We start from the raw sequence: 11,332 nt of genomic DNA, 5'->3' as shown, positions 1-11,332 counted from the left end.
TCGGCGGGCACCCTTAGCGCCCCCCCAATCTGCGAAGGAACCCTGTAAGGGGTTCCGGAGCGAAACGGGGAGTTTGGCGCGGTGCTGAGAGTTAACTGCTTCTTCCGTGGAGTGAAGCCGCGCAGCTGTTGCCAGAGAGCGCTGACCTTTTTCCTGTGACAATTCAGCTAACAAACAACTACCCGTGAGTAGGTTAAGTTTGAAGATTGGGAAATTTAAAGAAAAAATGGACTAATCTGGCACTGAAGCGGGAAGGCGCAAACAGGAAGTCCGCCTTCCATTTTTCTGTAAATAGATCAAAGCGAAGACTGTCTAAGCTAAAAACCTGAAAATCGGGTTGAAAAAGACTTAAATCTTAACATCAATTAAAAGAGAACTCCCTCCCTGAGGTGCGGGAGAGGGGAGGATGAAGGGGAAGCATTTGTTGCCTGCAGAAAAAGAAGAGAGAAAGGGAATAAAGACCATCACTTAATGCCTGGGAACGGACTGTCAAGGGACGATGGAACTGCCGTATTGTGAATCGTGCAGTTAAAAGATTTCAACTTTTTGACAGCTAACTCTGTAAGAGAGATACTTTGATTCTGAAGGGTCCCTCCGGACCAGCAACTGTTGCATTTCTTGGCTAAAGGGGGGATCTTTGAAAGTTGGAAAAGTCACTTTACTGTTACAAGTTTGAACTGCTACTGTGTCCCCCTAGAGGAACTTTGAAATTGCTACAACTGGCCAGGGGAATTTTCCACTCTAAACTGGCCAAGGGATTTTCCACTCTAAAACCGTGAGAGTGATCTTGATCCTTAGATAAAGTGTTATGGCAGACTTGACTCAGGAAAAAACAACAAGATCGGGCAAAATTAGACTGCAGCAGCGTAGACCGTCAGCATCAGGCCTTCCTGCCCCACCAGGGGAAGATCCAGCCCAGGTGACGCCTAAAGGAATGGCATCTGAAGGGGGTTTAGCTCCAGCACTAGATAAAATTTTTGAAGCTTTGGAAAAATTAAGTAAACAAGTTGCTGAAGTGACAACTAAAATTGATCAAAACACGTCTAGCATCAACAATTTGGGGCAGAAGGTGAACTCAAATACAGAATCTATTGAGAAACTGCTGCAGGAATCTACTTCGAACCGCAAAACAGCTGAAGAAGCCAAGGAAAAAGTATTGGCTGTAGAGGAAAAGATACCACCGATATGTAGACAGGTGGAGGACCACAAGTCATTGCTGTCTATGATTGAATTAAAAGAAAAACAGACAAATCTAAGGATCAGGGCTGTACCTGAACTTGAGAAAGATAGCCTGATTAACTTTCTTACGCAGGAATTTGCAGACTTTTGGAATTTAGACTCAGAAAAGTTAGATTTTAAGATAGTAAGTGCTTTTAGACTTGGAAGAGGGGGGAGAAAGAACAGGGTGAGAGACTGATTATGCTCCGATCAAGAGAGGAGAGAAACAGAATATTAAGTCTGCACTTCCAGAAGACCTTGGAAATAAGTGAATCAAGAGTGGAGATATTCAAGGACATTCCTAAACATCTTTTGGATCTTAGGTCCAACTACGGAGATCTAGTGGTCCTATTAAGAGGAAGCAGAACTATCTTTAGGTGGGAATTCCCCCAAGGCCTATCTTTTACCTTTAAAGGGAAAAAGTTTAAAATAAGATCAGTGGAAGATAAAGAAAAATTTCTGAAAGAACACGGAGAAGACCTGCAAAAAGAAGCTGAAGATGAGCCAAGAGCCCTAAAACCAGGAATACAAGACATAGTACCACTACCTTTGGGATTGGACAAGCTACAGAAGGTGATACCACCCACCGAACAAGAACAATTACTTGGTGCAGCAAGTGAAGGTGAGTGCCCTGGCAAGCAGGACACAGCCTAGATTCAGGCCAAAATGAGGAACTGTTGCCCCCCTGGATGCTGTTGGACTCCAACTACCATCAGCCCCAGACATCATGATCAGGGATTATTGGAGTTGTAGTCCAACCACAACTGGAGAGACACAGGTTCTCCCCCTCTGGCCTACATGCTCCAGCCATTCTTACTGGGAAGATAATTTTGCATTTGAGCTCCAGAGTTAATTGTGGTGCTAAACTAAACAGTGATCCATAGAACTGAGCTGTTCATGGAATTGCCTCTTGCACTGCCCAAGGCAAGGAATGTACATATTTAGTAATGTGTCTTAAAATACAAGGACGCGGGTGGCGCTGTGGGTAAAACCTCAGTGCCTGGGACTTGCCAATCGTATGGTCGGCGGTTCGAATCCCCGTGGCGGGGTGAGCTCCCGTCGTTCGGTCCCAGCTCCTGCCCACCTAGCAGTTCGAAAGCACCTTGACTCTCATTTTGCAACAAGCACCCCTAAGTGCAAGTAGATAAATAGGTACCGCTTTATAGCGGGAAGGTAACGGCATTTCCGTGCGCTGCGCTGGTGCCGGCTCGCCAGAGCAGCTTCGTCACGCCGGCCACGTGACCCAGAAGTGTCTTCGGACAGCACTGGCTCCTGACCTCTTAAGCGAGATGAGCACGCAACCCCAGAGTCGGTCACGACTGGCCCGTATGGGCAGGGGTACCTTTACCTTTACCTTTACCTTAAAATACAGTCATGCTCAGAATTTCACTTATCAGCAAGCAACACTGGGGTCAGATGCTGCTGAATATGATTTCAACAAATCACTGAGTGATATTTTAAAATCTCTAGAATATTTTTAGTTTTCCTTTTTTGTTGTTGTTGTCAAGAGAATAACAGCATGTTGAGTTCTGAGGTTCCTATTTATTATGTCAACAGAAACATGCTTTTCACCAAACAGAATCTGTGGTCCTTTCAGATGTGGAAATACAGATATTTTAATGTTATGCATCATTAACTGTTATGCGCAGGAGTACCGTGCTCAATATCTTTCTCAAAGGCTTAACATTATCCATTCTGAATGATGACTTTTTGGTTTAACAGTGAGCCAAGGTTTATTGGCATTTAGGCACCTGCGGTGTTACACCGACATCATTAAAACAAGTCACGCTTATGTGAACAATGCAACATGGTGGTAGGTGTAAACAAGACAGACACTGCTGGGTTGTAGGTTTAAGCTCATTGTAGAAAGGATGAACTCATTCTATCCGACATTTCCAGCTGTGCAAACAGCGGTGCCGAGTGAACGGCAGTTAACTTTACTAATACACAGGGATTAGAACAGAGGTTGTGCTACATATAAATGGCGCCTGCTTAAAGTCTGCTTAAAGTAGATGAATGTTACACAGACGAAATAAAGGAAACTCATTGGTGCATTTTCTAGGCTGTCATGCAATGGGATGCAGCTCCCTATACATTCCTGGTATTAATTCTTTGGCTTGATAGCAGCACTGCTACACAGTGTGACAAATTTCAGCATGTCAAACTGGACATAGAATAGGCTCAAGGGGACCCAAACTTGGTTGCAGTAGCTTAAACTTCCTTCTCATATTCTGTAAGCCTTCTATGTACAGTGGTACCTCGGGTTCATAAGCTTCAGGTTACATACGCTTAAGGTTACAGACTCTGCTAACCCGGAAATAGTACCTCGGGTTAAGAACTTTGCTTCAGGATGAGAACAGATATTGTGCCCTGGTGGCACGGCGGCAGCGGGAGGCCCCATTAGTTAAAGTGGTGCTTCAGGTTAAGAACAGTTTCAGGTTGAGAACAGACCTCCGGAACGAATTAAGTACTTAACCCGAGGTACCACTTTACTTCCATGGAGCTTACCACACACCCCTTTTTCACACACCCATTTATGGTTGTCTGCCTTGCTGGTGACTTTGTTAGTGAAGAAAGGCCATAGCTCCACAGTGAACATCTGCTTTGCGTGCAACAGGTCTCAGGTTCAATCCCTGGGATCTCCAGGCAGGGCTGGGAAAGACTCCTGCCTGCAGCCCTGGAGAACTGCTGCCAGTCATTGAAGACAATATTGAACTAGGTGCTCAGATTAAGTATAAGGCAGCTTTCTTAAACACTCACATGTCTTAAAGACCAGCTTAAATGGCTGAAATTTAGTAGATGCAGTGTTTCCCCCCCCCTAGTATGGAGATAGTGGTGGGAAAAGCTTTGTTTGTCTACTTCTGGCTGTTACCGCAGTCATGGGAGCAGCAGCAACAACAATAACAAAGTGACTAGGATCCTTTACTTTCTCTCTCTAAATTGTCACCACATGATTCTTCCACTCTATTTTAGCCATATTGATAAAACAGCAGGGGCGTTATTAAGCTGCCACCTCCACCAACTTGTTTCTGTCACTCATCCCTCCCTCAGCATAGTTTTTCCTTTCAGAGTGCAGCTGAAATTTTTACTTTGTTATGTTCTCTCTCATTGAACACTGGAATAGATATATATATATTAGAAACCCAAACACTTCCAGTTCTAGATTTCCAAAAGCCTTTTCTGACTTTTGTCAGTGCTGGCTCCAGTATATTGCTACCAGCAGAAGATAGATTACTAAATGTATAACCAATATATGTTTGTGAGAGGTTTCTTCCTTAACATCTCAACTCTGTTAGTCCTAATTAACAAACAAACAAAAGCTTTTCTGAATACAAAGTCTGTGTCACATCAAAAAATGGAGCTCCCATTTCTGGCTGCCATAGATGGAGTCCAGTCCACATATTTGGCTTGAGGTGGGGTGGAGGATTTGCAGCCCAATTCCATGCCTGTTGGGTGAGAAGTAAACTCAACAGACTGCAATGAGATTAACTCCAAAGGAGGAATGGGGAAGATTCAGTTTGCATTTGAAGGCAAGCTTAACGATTTGTATTTCCCAGAACAATATGTGAACTGAAACACAGTTATCCTTCAAATTAGCACTGATCCGAAATTTGCAAGGCCATGCAATGTGTACAAAAATGCATTTACTATGGGAAAGTGTTTAACTAAACGCATATATTAGTGAAAATAAAATACAGAAATGAATTATATTAGCAGGAATTGCTTTGTGACAACTAGGCAAAAATAGCACATAAAAATGTGCATAGAAGGAGAAATTCACATGAAAAATGCTGATGAGGACTTTTTCTTGTAAATGAACAAACTGGTGCAAAAATGCGGAGAACTGAACTGGAGAAAATAAAAATGGGGAGAAACTGAAATTGACATATTCAAATATGCAATGCATAGGATTGGGTATCTAATTAGTTTTAAGGAAAAGATGTTGATAAAGGCAAAGACCAGGTTATAAAAATGGTTGCTACATCTTGAATGAAAAGAGACAAACTTATTTTTTGTTTTGAATTGAACACCCTTGTCTCCTGTCTTTCTTCTGTCCTGGGGGCATATGTGGAATTCCCAGGCAGTGCCTCATCCTGGCACTAGTTATACATGTCAGTTCAATATAGTTGCAGCTTGGTGTATTATACACATCTTCCTGAAGAGTGTTTCAGTTCTTTATTATATATCAAAGATAGATAGATAGATAGATAGATAGATAGATAGGTATAGGTATAGGTATAGGTATAGGTATAGGTATAGGTATAGATATACATATACATATACATATACATATACATATACATATACATATACATATACATATATATATGTATATGAAAATCTACGAAAGCAAATACATATATATATATATACATACATATAGATATATAATATTATGTATTATTTAATAAGAACATTGTACACAGAATAGTCATATGCTGCGATGAATATTATAGCTAACAGAGAGAAATGCCAGTATCTTGTATGATTGGGTAAGAAGATACGCAAGTTTCCCCTGATCTGTAGGACCACATAAATTGCCCAAATGTGACTTTTTATTGAACTAATATGTATAGCTAATGTCCGTGCATCAAAAGAGTCACCCTGTGCCAATATCGTCTTGTCCTCACCTTTTTCCCCTGTGTTGCTGCCTTCCCCTTACACATCACCACTTTTCCCCTCCTTCTAGCCAGAGAGGTGGGAAACCATTTCCCTTTGGAGCTTATTTCTCTGTGAGCAGCAGGGGAAATGCTATAAATATGGCTTGGCCTGCCCTCTTTTCCTTCAGTAGCTGAATGCTTTGTGTCCACTCAGACAAAATTTCAGCTACCCTCTATGACCTTATCTGGACCCAGATACAGCTCTTGCAACCAACCACTGGTTATCACATCTATTATTTTTATCATTGTTGTTGTTCAGGAATTGGAATTGCACATAGTTTTGTGAACATCTTGCTTAAACTATTTTGCCTCTTTATTTTAGGTGAATTTGTTCTAAAGAATTGCTTTTAATTTATTAAGTAGATAATTCTTTCTTAAAAAACAAACAAGATTTTCCTCAGTCTCTTTCCTCACCCATAAGTGCAGAACTAGACCAATATTTCTTAAAGTTGGAAGGTTTCTGTATTTGAAAACAGGCTTCTGGGGAAATGGTTAACTGAGTATAATAGAAATAAGCCAGTCCTTGAAGCCTTTTATCTTGATGGCAAACAGATTTTGCCAGTCTTTTTGTGCTTTGGAAATCTAGAAAGTTTGTTGTGGATAAGGGTCTCTCATGTAAGCAAAGAAATGGGAGCCAAGGCTCACACCCCCACCACCCCTCAACTGGATAGGAAGAACTAAACACAACACAGCTTATTGGGTCAAATAAGATCCAAACTCTATTAGTTACATCTGTAAGAGGTTTGGCAAAGGTATTGGGCATAACTATTGACTTCTGACCTGCCTGCCAGAAGTGAATCTGGATCAACCCTACAGTGAGGGAGTCCTATGACTTAAATCAATTAGGGGACCCCATAGGGATTGCTACCTTGATGAGTGGTGTGGCCCAAGCTCCCACCTGGTCATATGGACAGAAGCAACTTCTCTCAGATGTCTTTAGTGGAATACCCTGTCATTTGGAGGCAGAGACTACAACCTCACCTCCTTCCAAGACTAAGGTTTATCCCAGGCATGGCCAAACTTGGCCCTCCAGAAGTTTTGGGACTACAATTCCCATCATCCCTGACCACTGGTCCTGTTAGCTTGGGATGATGAGAGTTGTAGTCCCAAAACATCTGGAGGGCCAAGTTTGGCCATGCCTGGTTTATCCAATGGCCAAACGGCCAACCTAACCCAAATGGGCTCGCTGTCAAACCCCTCACACCTGCAACCAAGACTTCAGGCTCTTCACTGAGTCTGTCAGCCAAATTTTGTTTCCTTCTGCTGAAAGGTGCATACCATCAGCCCTGAACAAAGTCTATTTGTCAAAAGTAATGCATATCTTCCAACATGTCAAGGACTAAAACCAGGACATGCGTCTTCCAGGTTGTGTTCCTGTGCACGTTTTGGGGCACTGTGCTCTCGGACAAGATAAATCTTGCATGTTTTGGGGTGCCGTGCTCTTGCGTGAGAGCACAGCCCCCCAAAACAGGATGCTCCAAATTAATTTGGGCATTTGAGGGGTATGGTAATCACTCAGCTATTCATCAGCAGGACCTTTCGCCTTACTGCATGGATGGCCTTCCTTGCGTGGTTAATTCCCAGCACTACAAACTAAATAGGAAGGAAAAACTGAGGGTGGTTATTAAAAATATATTTTCCATAAACACGAGTATATTACATTTAGTGAAACATGCCCATGTATGTTATAGGGAGCAAAATGAGAGTGAATGTTTCCTTTTACAAGTAGGTGCTACAAGCCAGGAAGCTGGAAGACATATGTATGTGGGGAGTGAAAATGTGCTGAAGGTCAGCTGAAATAAATGCAATTTAATTTGTCTCCTGAACATTCTTGTAGAGGCTAACCAAATCTCCATGGGGAGGGAGTTCCTTCGCTGACGTAATGTCGCTGAGGAGGCCCTGCTGTATGACGCAGCCCCACAGTCTAAGCCCCATTGAGGAAAATTGACTGTACCTTAGATGTTTTTCTCATCTTGTTGCTGCATTGGAGTCTTCCCTACTTTTCTCCGTAATACAGTATCTGAAACCACTCTAGGATTTTTATTTTACTGCATAAAAAGAGAGGTATGTGATGAACAAGCAGAAGCCCCACTGCTGCTGCCTCCATTATTGTTGTTCTATGGGTAAATTATTTCAGTATGTAGTTCTGTCCATAAGTAGTCCATGCATTTTTTAATGCTTTGAAGTAAATGGCATTGCCCACTTATTTCCATTTTGGCTCCAAACGCAAATCCCTGCTGAATGGGTTGTTGAATTACCACATCCTCTTGGATCAAATCGCAGTGTGCTAATCATTTTGAAGATCTGTATACCTTGATACAGAAGAATATGATTTTCTCAGTCAAAACTCCCTCAGGATATGATTCCCTCAGTTAAAATTCTCCAAACAGGGAATTTTTTATCACCATTTAAACACATCTATTAGCCTGGCAAAGATCCAACCTAGAGGCCAAGGAAATACATTTTCCCTCCTGAGGGAAGAGTAAACAGTTCAACTGCCAGAAGAGGAAATTTGTTTCAAGACAGATTTATACAGAATAACAGCATGAACTATGTTCTACTAAGCCCCAGCACCGCCCCACTGATTTCAATTATGTCTTTGCCAATGGCTACAAAAATCAAGCCATAATACTTATATAGGGATAAGAATTGTTTCCTTATTCTTTCAGTTATAAAATAAACATGATTAAAGCAAACATAATTGAAATAAAATAAGTATGAAATGCCACTAATTGCATTGATTGTTGAAGATTGTCCAGTTGGGTCACTGGTGAAAAAAGAATGGTGAGTATTACATATTTTTGTGCTGGAGTCTTTTATTTGTGGCATTCTTCCCTTCAAAACCTATAGTATTTCTTAAATGTTAAGAATGTAATCAGGTCAGTGCTTGAGCACCCACACTGTGCTGGAGGGGTTGTGGGTGTATTGGGATTGTGCAGCATATGTACTTTTGTTAATACATTTTGGACTGCAGTCTTTCAAAGAAGAAGCTTGATTACAAAACACTCCGCACATCACAACTTACCTTGTTAACCATTTTGAAGGGTGAACAACAGAAGGCCCTTATGCATAAAGTAGAGATTACATCTCTACTGGTTGCAGTTCATCTATTGGCTACTCAAAATTGGAAGGGTTTGGATAATTTGCAGTCGTCTGCTTGGAGACAAATGGTTTATTACACTGTTCAAAGCACGGAATGGGCGGCAAATAGAAAATGGTTTTGTGGAAATATGATACGCTTTTATAACATACGTATCAGAATCTGCATCTGACATGTACCCTCCCAACAAGGCATGTCCTGTTATGGCAGGGCATATTTGGCTCACGTCTGTACTTTATTCTCATGAGGGGTGGGGGTTATGTTTAATGTATGGAATGTATGGAGGCTTTTTGTGGAAAAAATAAACACACACCCGAACACACAGCTCTCAAAATATGAAGAAGCTGCCATGTAATTCAGTAGGTATTGTATCATATGGCGGAGAACACCTGAAAAAGATTCCTCAGTGAGATATTTATAAGTAAACAATACAGTATAGTAGGACTGCACACATGCTAAGGGAATCATCATTGTCAACAACATTCATTTTAATATCTAACTTTGTGGTCCTATACCAATCAGGTAGAGAGCAAAACAGGGCCCTCCACATACAAGTTAGTGTGTTTTGCATTCTTGGGAGATTGCCCGAGTACTATATTTTTCCATGTATTTGACACCCCCATGTATAGGATGAGCAGGGCTTGTTCTGTGCACAATAAATGGACCACCCGCTGCCTCCCCACCAGCTGTAAGGCGGGCTGAGTGGCAGACAGGCTACGGAGGCCCAGTGGTGCGCCTATGGTTACGGTATTTTTTTCTATATTTAATTGCTGCATTCCATGTGTAAGACTGCATTTTTAAGTGTAAGGTTTTACACTTAAAAATTTGGGGGAGGGGGGAAACCTTGTCTAATACACACAAAAATATGGTATGTGTAATATATATATTTCTAAAGGCGGGAAACACACACACACAACACCAATGGCATGTCTTATTGTCTGAATCAGGAGGCACTAAACATTAAAGGCATCATCTTGAGGAGTGGCAGAAATTGGCTCTATGTGGGGCTTCCCTCACACTTCACTCGGAAGCTGCAGCTAGTGTAGAATGCTGCAGCATGATTGCTGACAGGAGTGAGGCCTTGTCAAAATGCAACACCTGTACCCAAAGATCTGCACTAGTTGCTGATTTGCTACTGGGCCGGGTTCAAGGTGTTACTATTAGTATATAAAACTCTTAACAATGTGGGACCAGTTTACCTACGATATTGCCTAAGCCCACACACGCCCACTTGACCACTTCAATCAGTGTAATTGGCACTACTATAGGTGCCACATAATATTTGTTCTTCATTTGTAAGCGCTTGATTGTTATGTGCCTAACTTTGGAACTCCTTGCCTATTGAGATCAAGCAGGCACCTTCACTGTACTCTTTTTTTGCGCCTGCTAAAAACATTCCCATTTAGACAAGCCGTTTAGACAGATGCTTAGAAAGATGAGGTACCGTATTTTTCGCTCTATAGGATGCACTTTCCCCCTTCTAAAAAGTAAGGGGAAATGTGTGTGCGTCCTATGGAGCGAATGCAGGCTGCGCAGCTAAGCCCAAAGCCAGAACAGGGAGACAGCGCTCCGTCTCACTATTCTAGCTTGGGGATGGCTGCGCAAAGCCTCCGCAGGGCAGCGGGGTGCCTTCACCCTGCTGCCCTGCGGAGGCTTCACAGGCTGTCCCCGAAGCCAGAACAGCAAGAGGCTATCCCAGAAGCCAGATTCCTCTTGCTGTTTTGGCTTCTGGGGTTCAGAATTTTCTTCTTCTTGTTTCCTCCCCCCCCCCCAACTAGGTGCATCTTATCATCCGGTGCATCCTATAGATCTAAAAATACAGTAATTTTAATCTGTGTTAGTATTTTAATTTTTTGTATGTTTTAAAGTAAGATTGTAAATTCTTCTTGCTTCTACTGTTTTATCTTCTGAAAACCACTGTGAGGTTGTTGTTTTTTACCATCAAGCAGTGTATAAATTTTATTTTTTAATATTAAATAAATATTGAGTCCCCTAACAGATTATTGTATCCTAAACAAGGGAATTTCTAGGTGCACATATCTTGATCCTAACCCCCACCCCACTCCTATGCATGAATCCAGACTACTATAAGCTTTTAAGGGCTCTGTCTACTTTGAGGCTAGAAGAAAGGCAGGAATTAATTAGGAATACTGCATATAAAAAGTGCTTCAACTGATGTTAATAAACAACTTCTCCAAGGACTCTTTAAGCTGTGAAAGAGTTAGAGCCCTAGTGGTGCTCTGTAAAAAGCAATGAAACTTGGGTCTGAGGATATGGGCTTTCTCTGTCCAAATTTTCCATACACAGCAGGGAGAACAAAGTGAGCATACATCACCCAGCCCACACTCTGTTA

This window comes from Podarcis liolepis (assembly GCF_965112155.1).
Source record: "Podarcis liolepis genome assembly, chromosome: 12".
In the NCBI taxonomy this organism is placed as follows: domain Eukaryota; kingdom Metazoa; phylum Chordata; class Lepidosauria; order Squamata; family Lacertidae; genus Podarcis; species Podarcis liolepis.
This window is presented reverse-complemented; position numbering follows the sequence as displayed.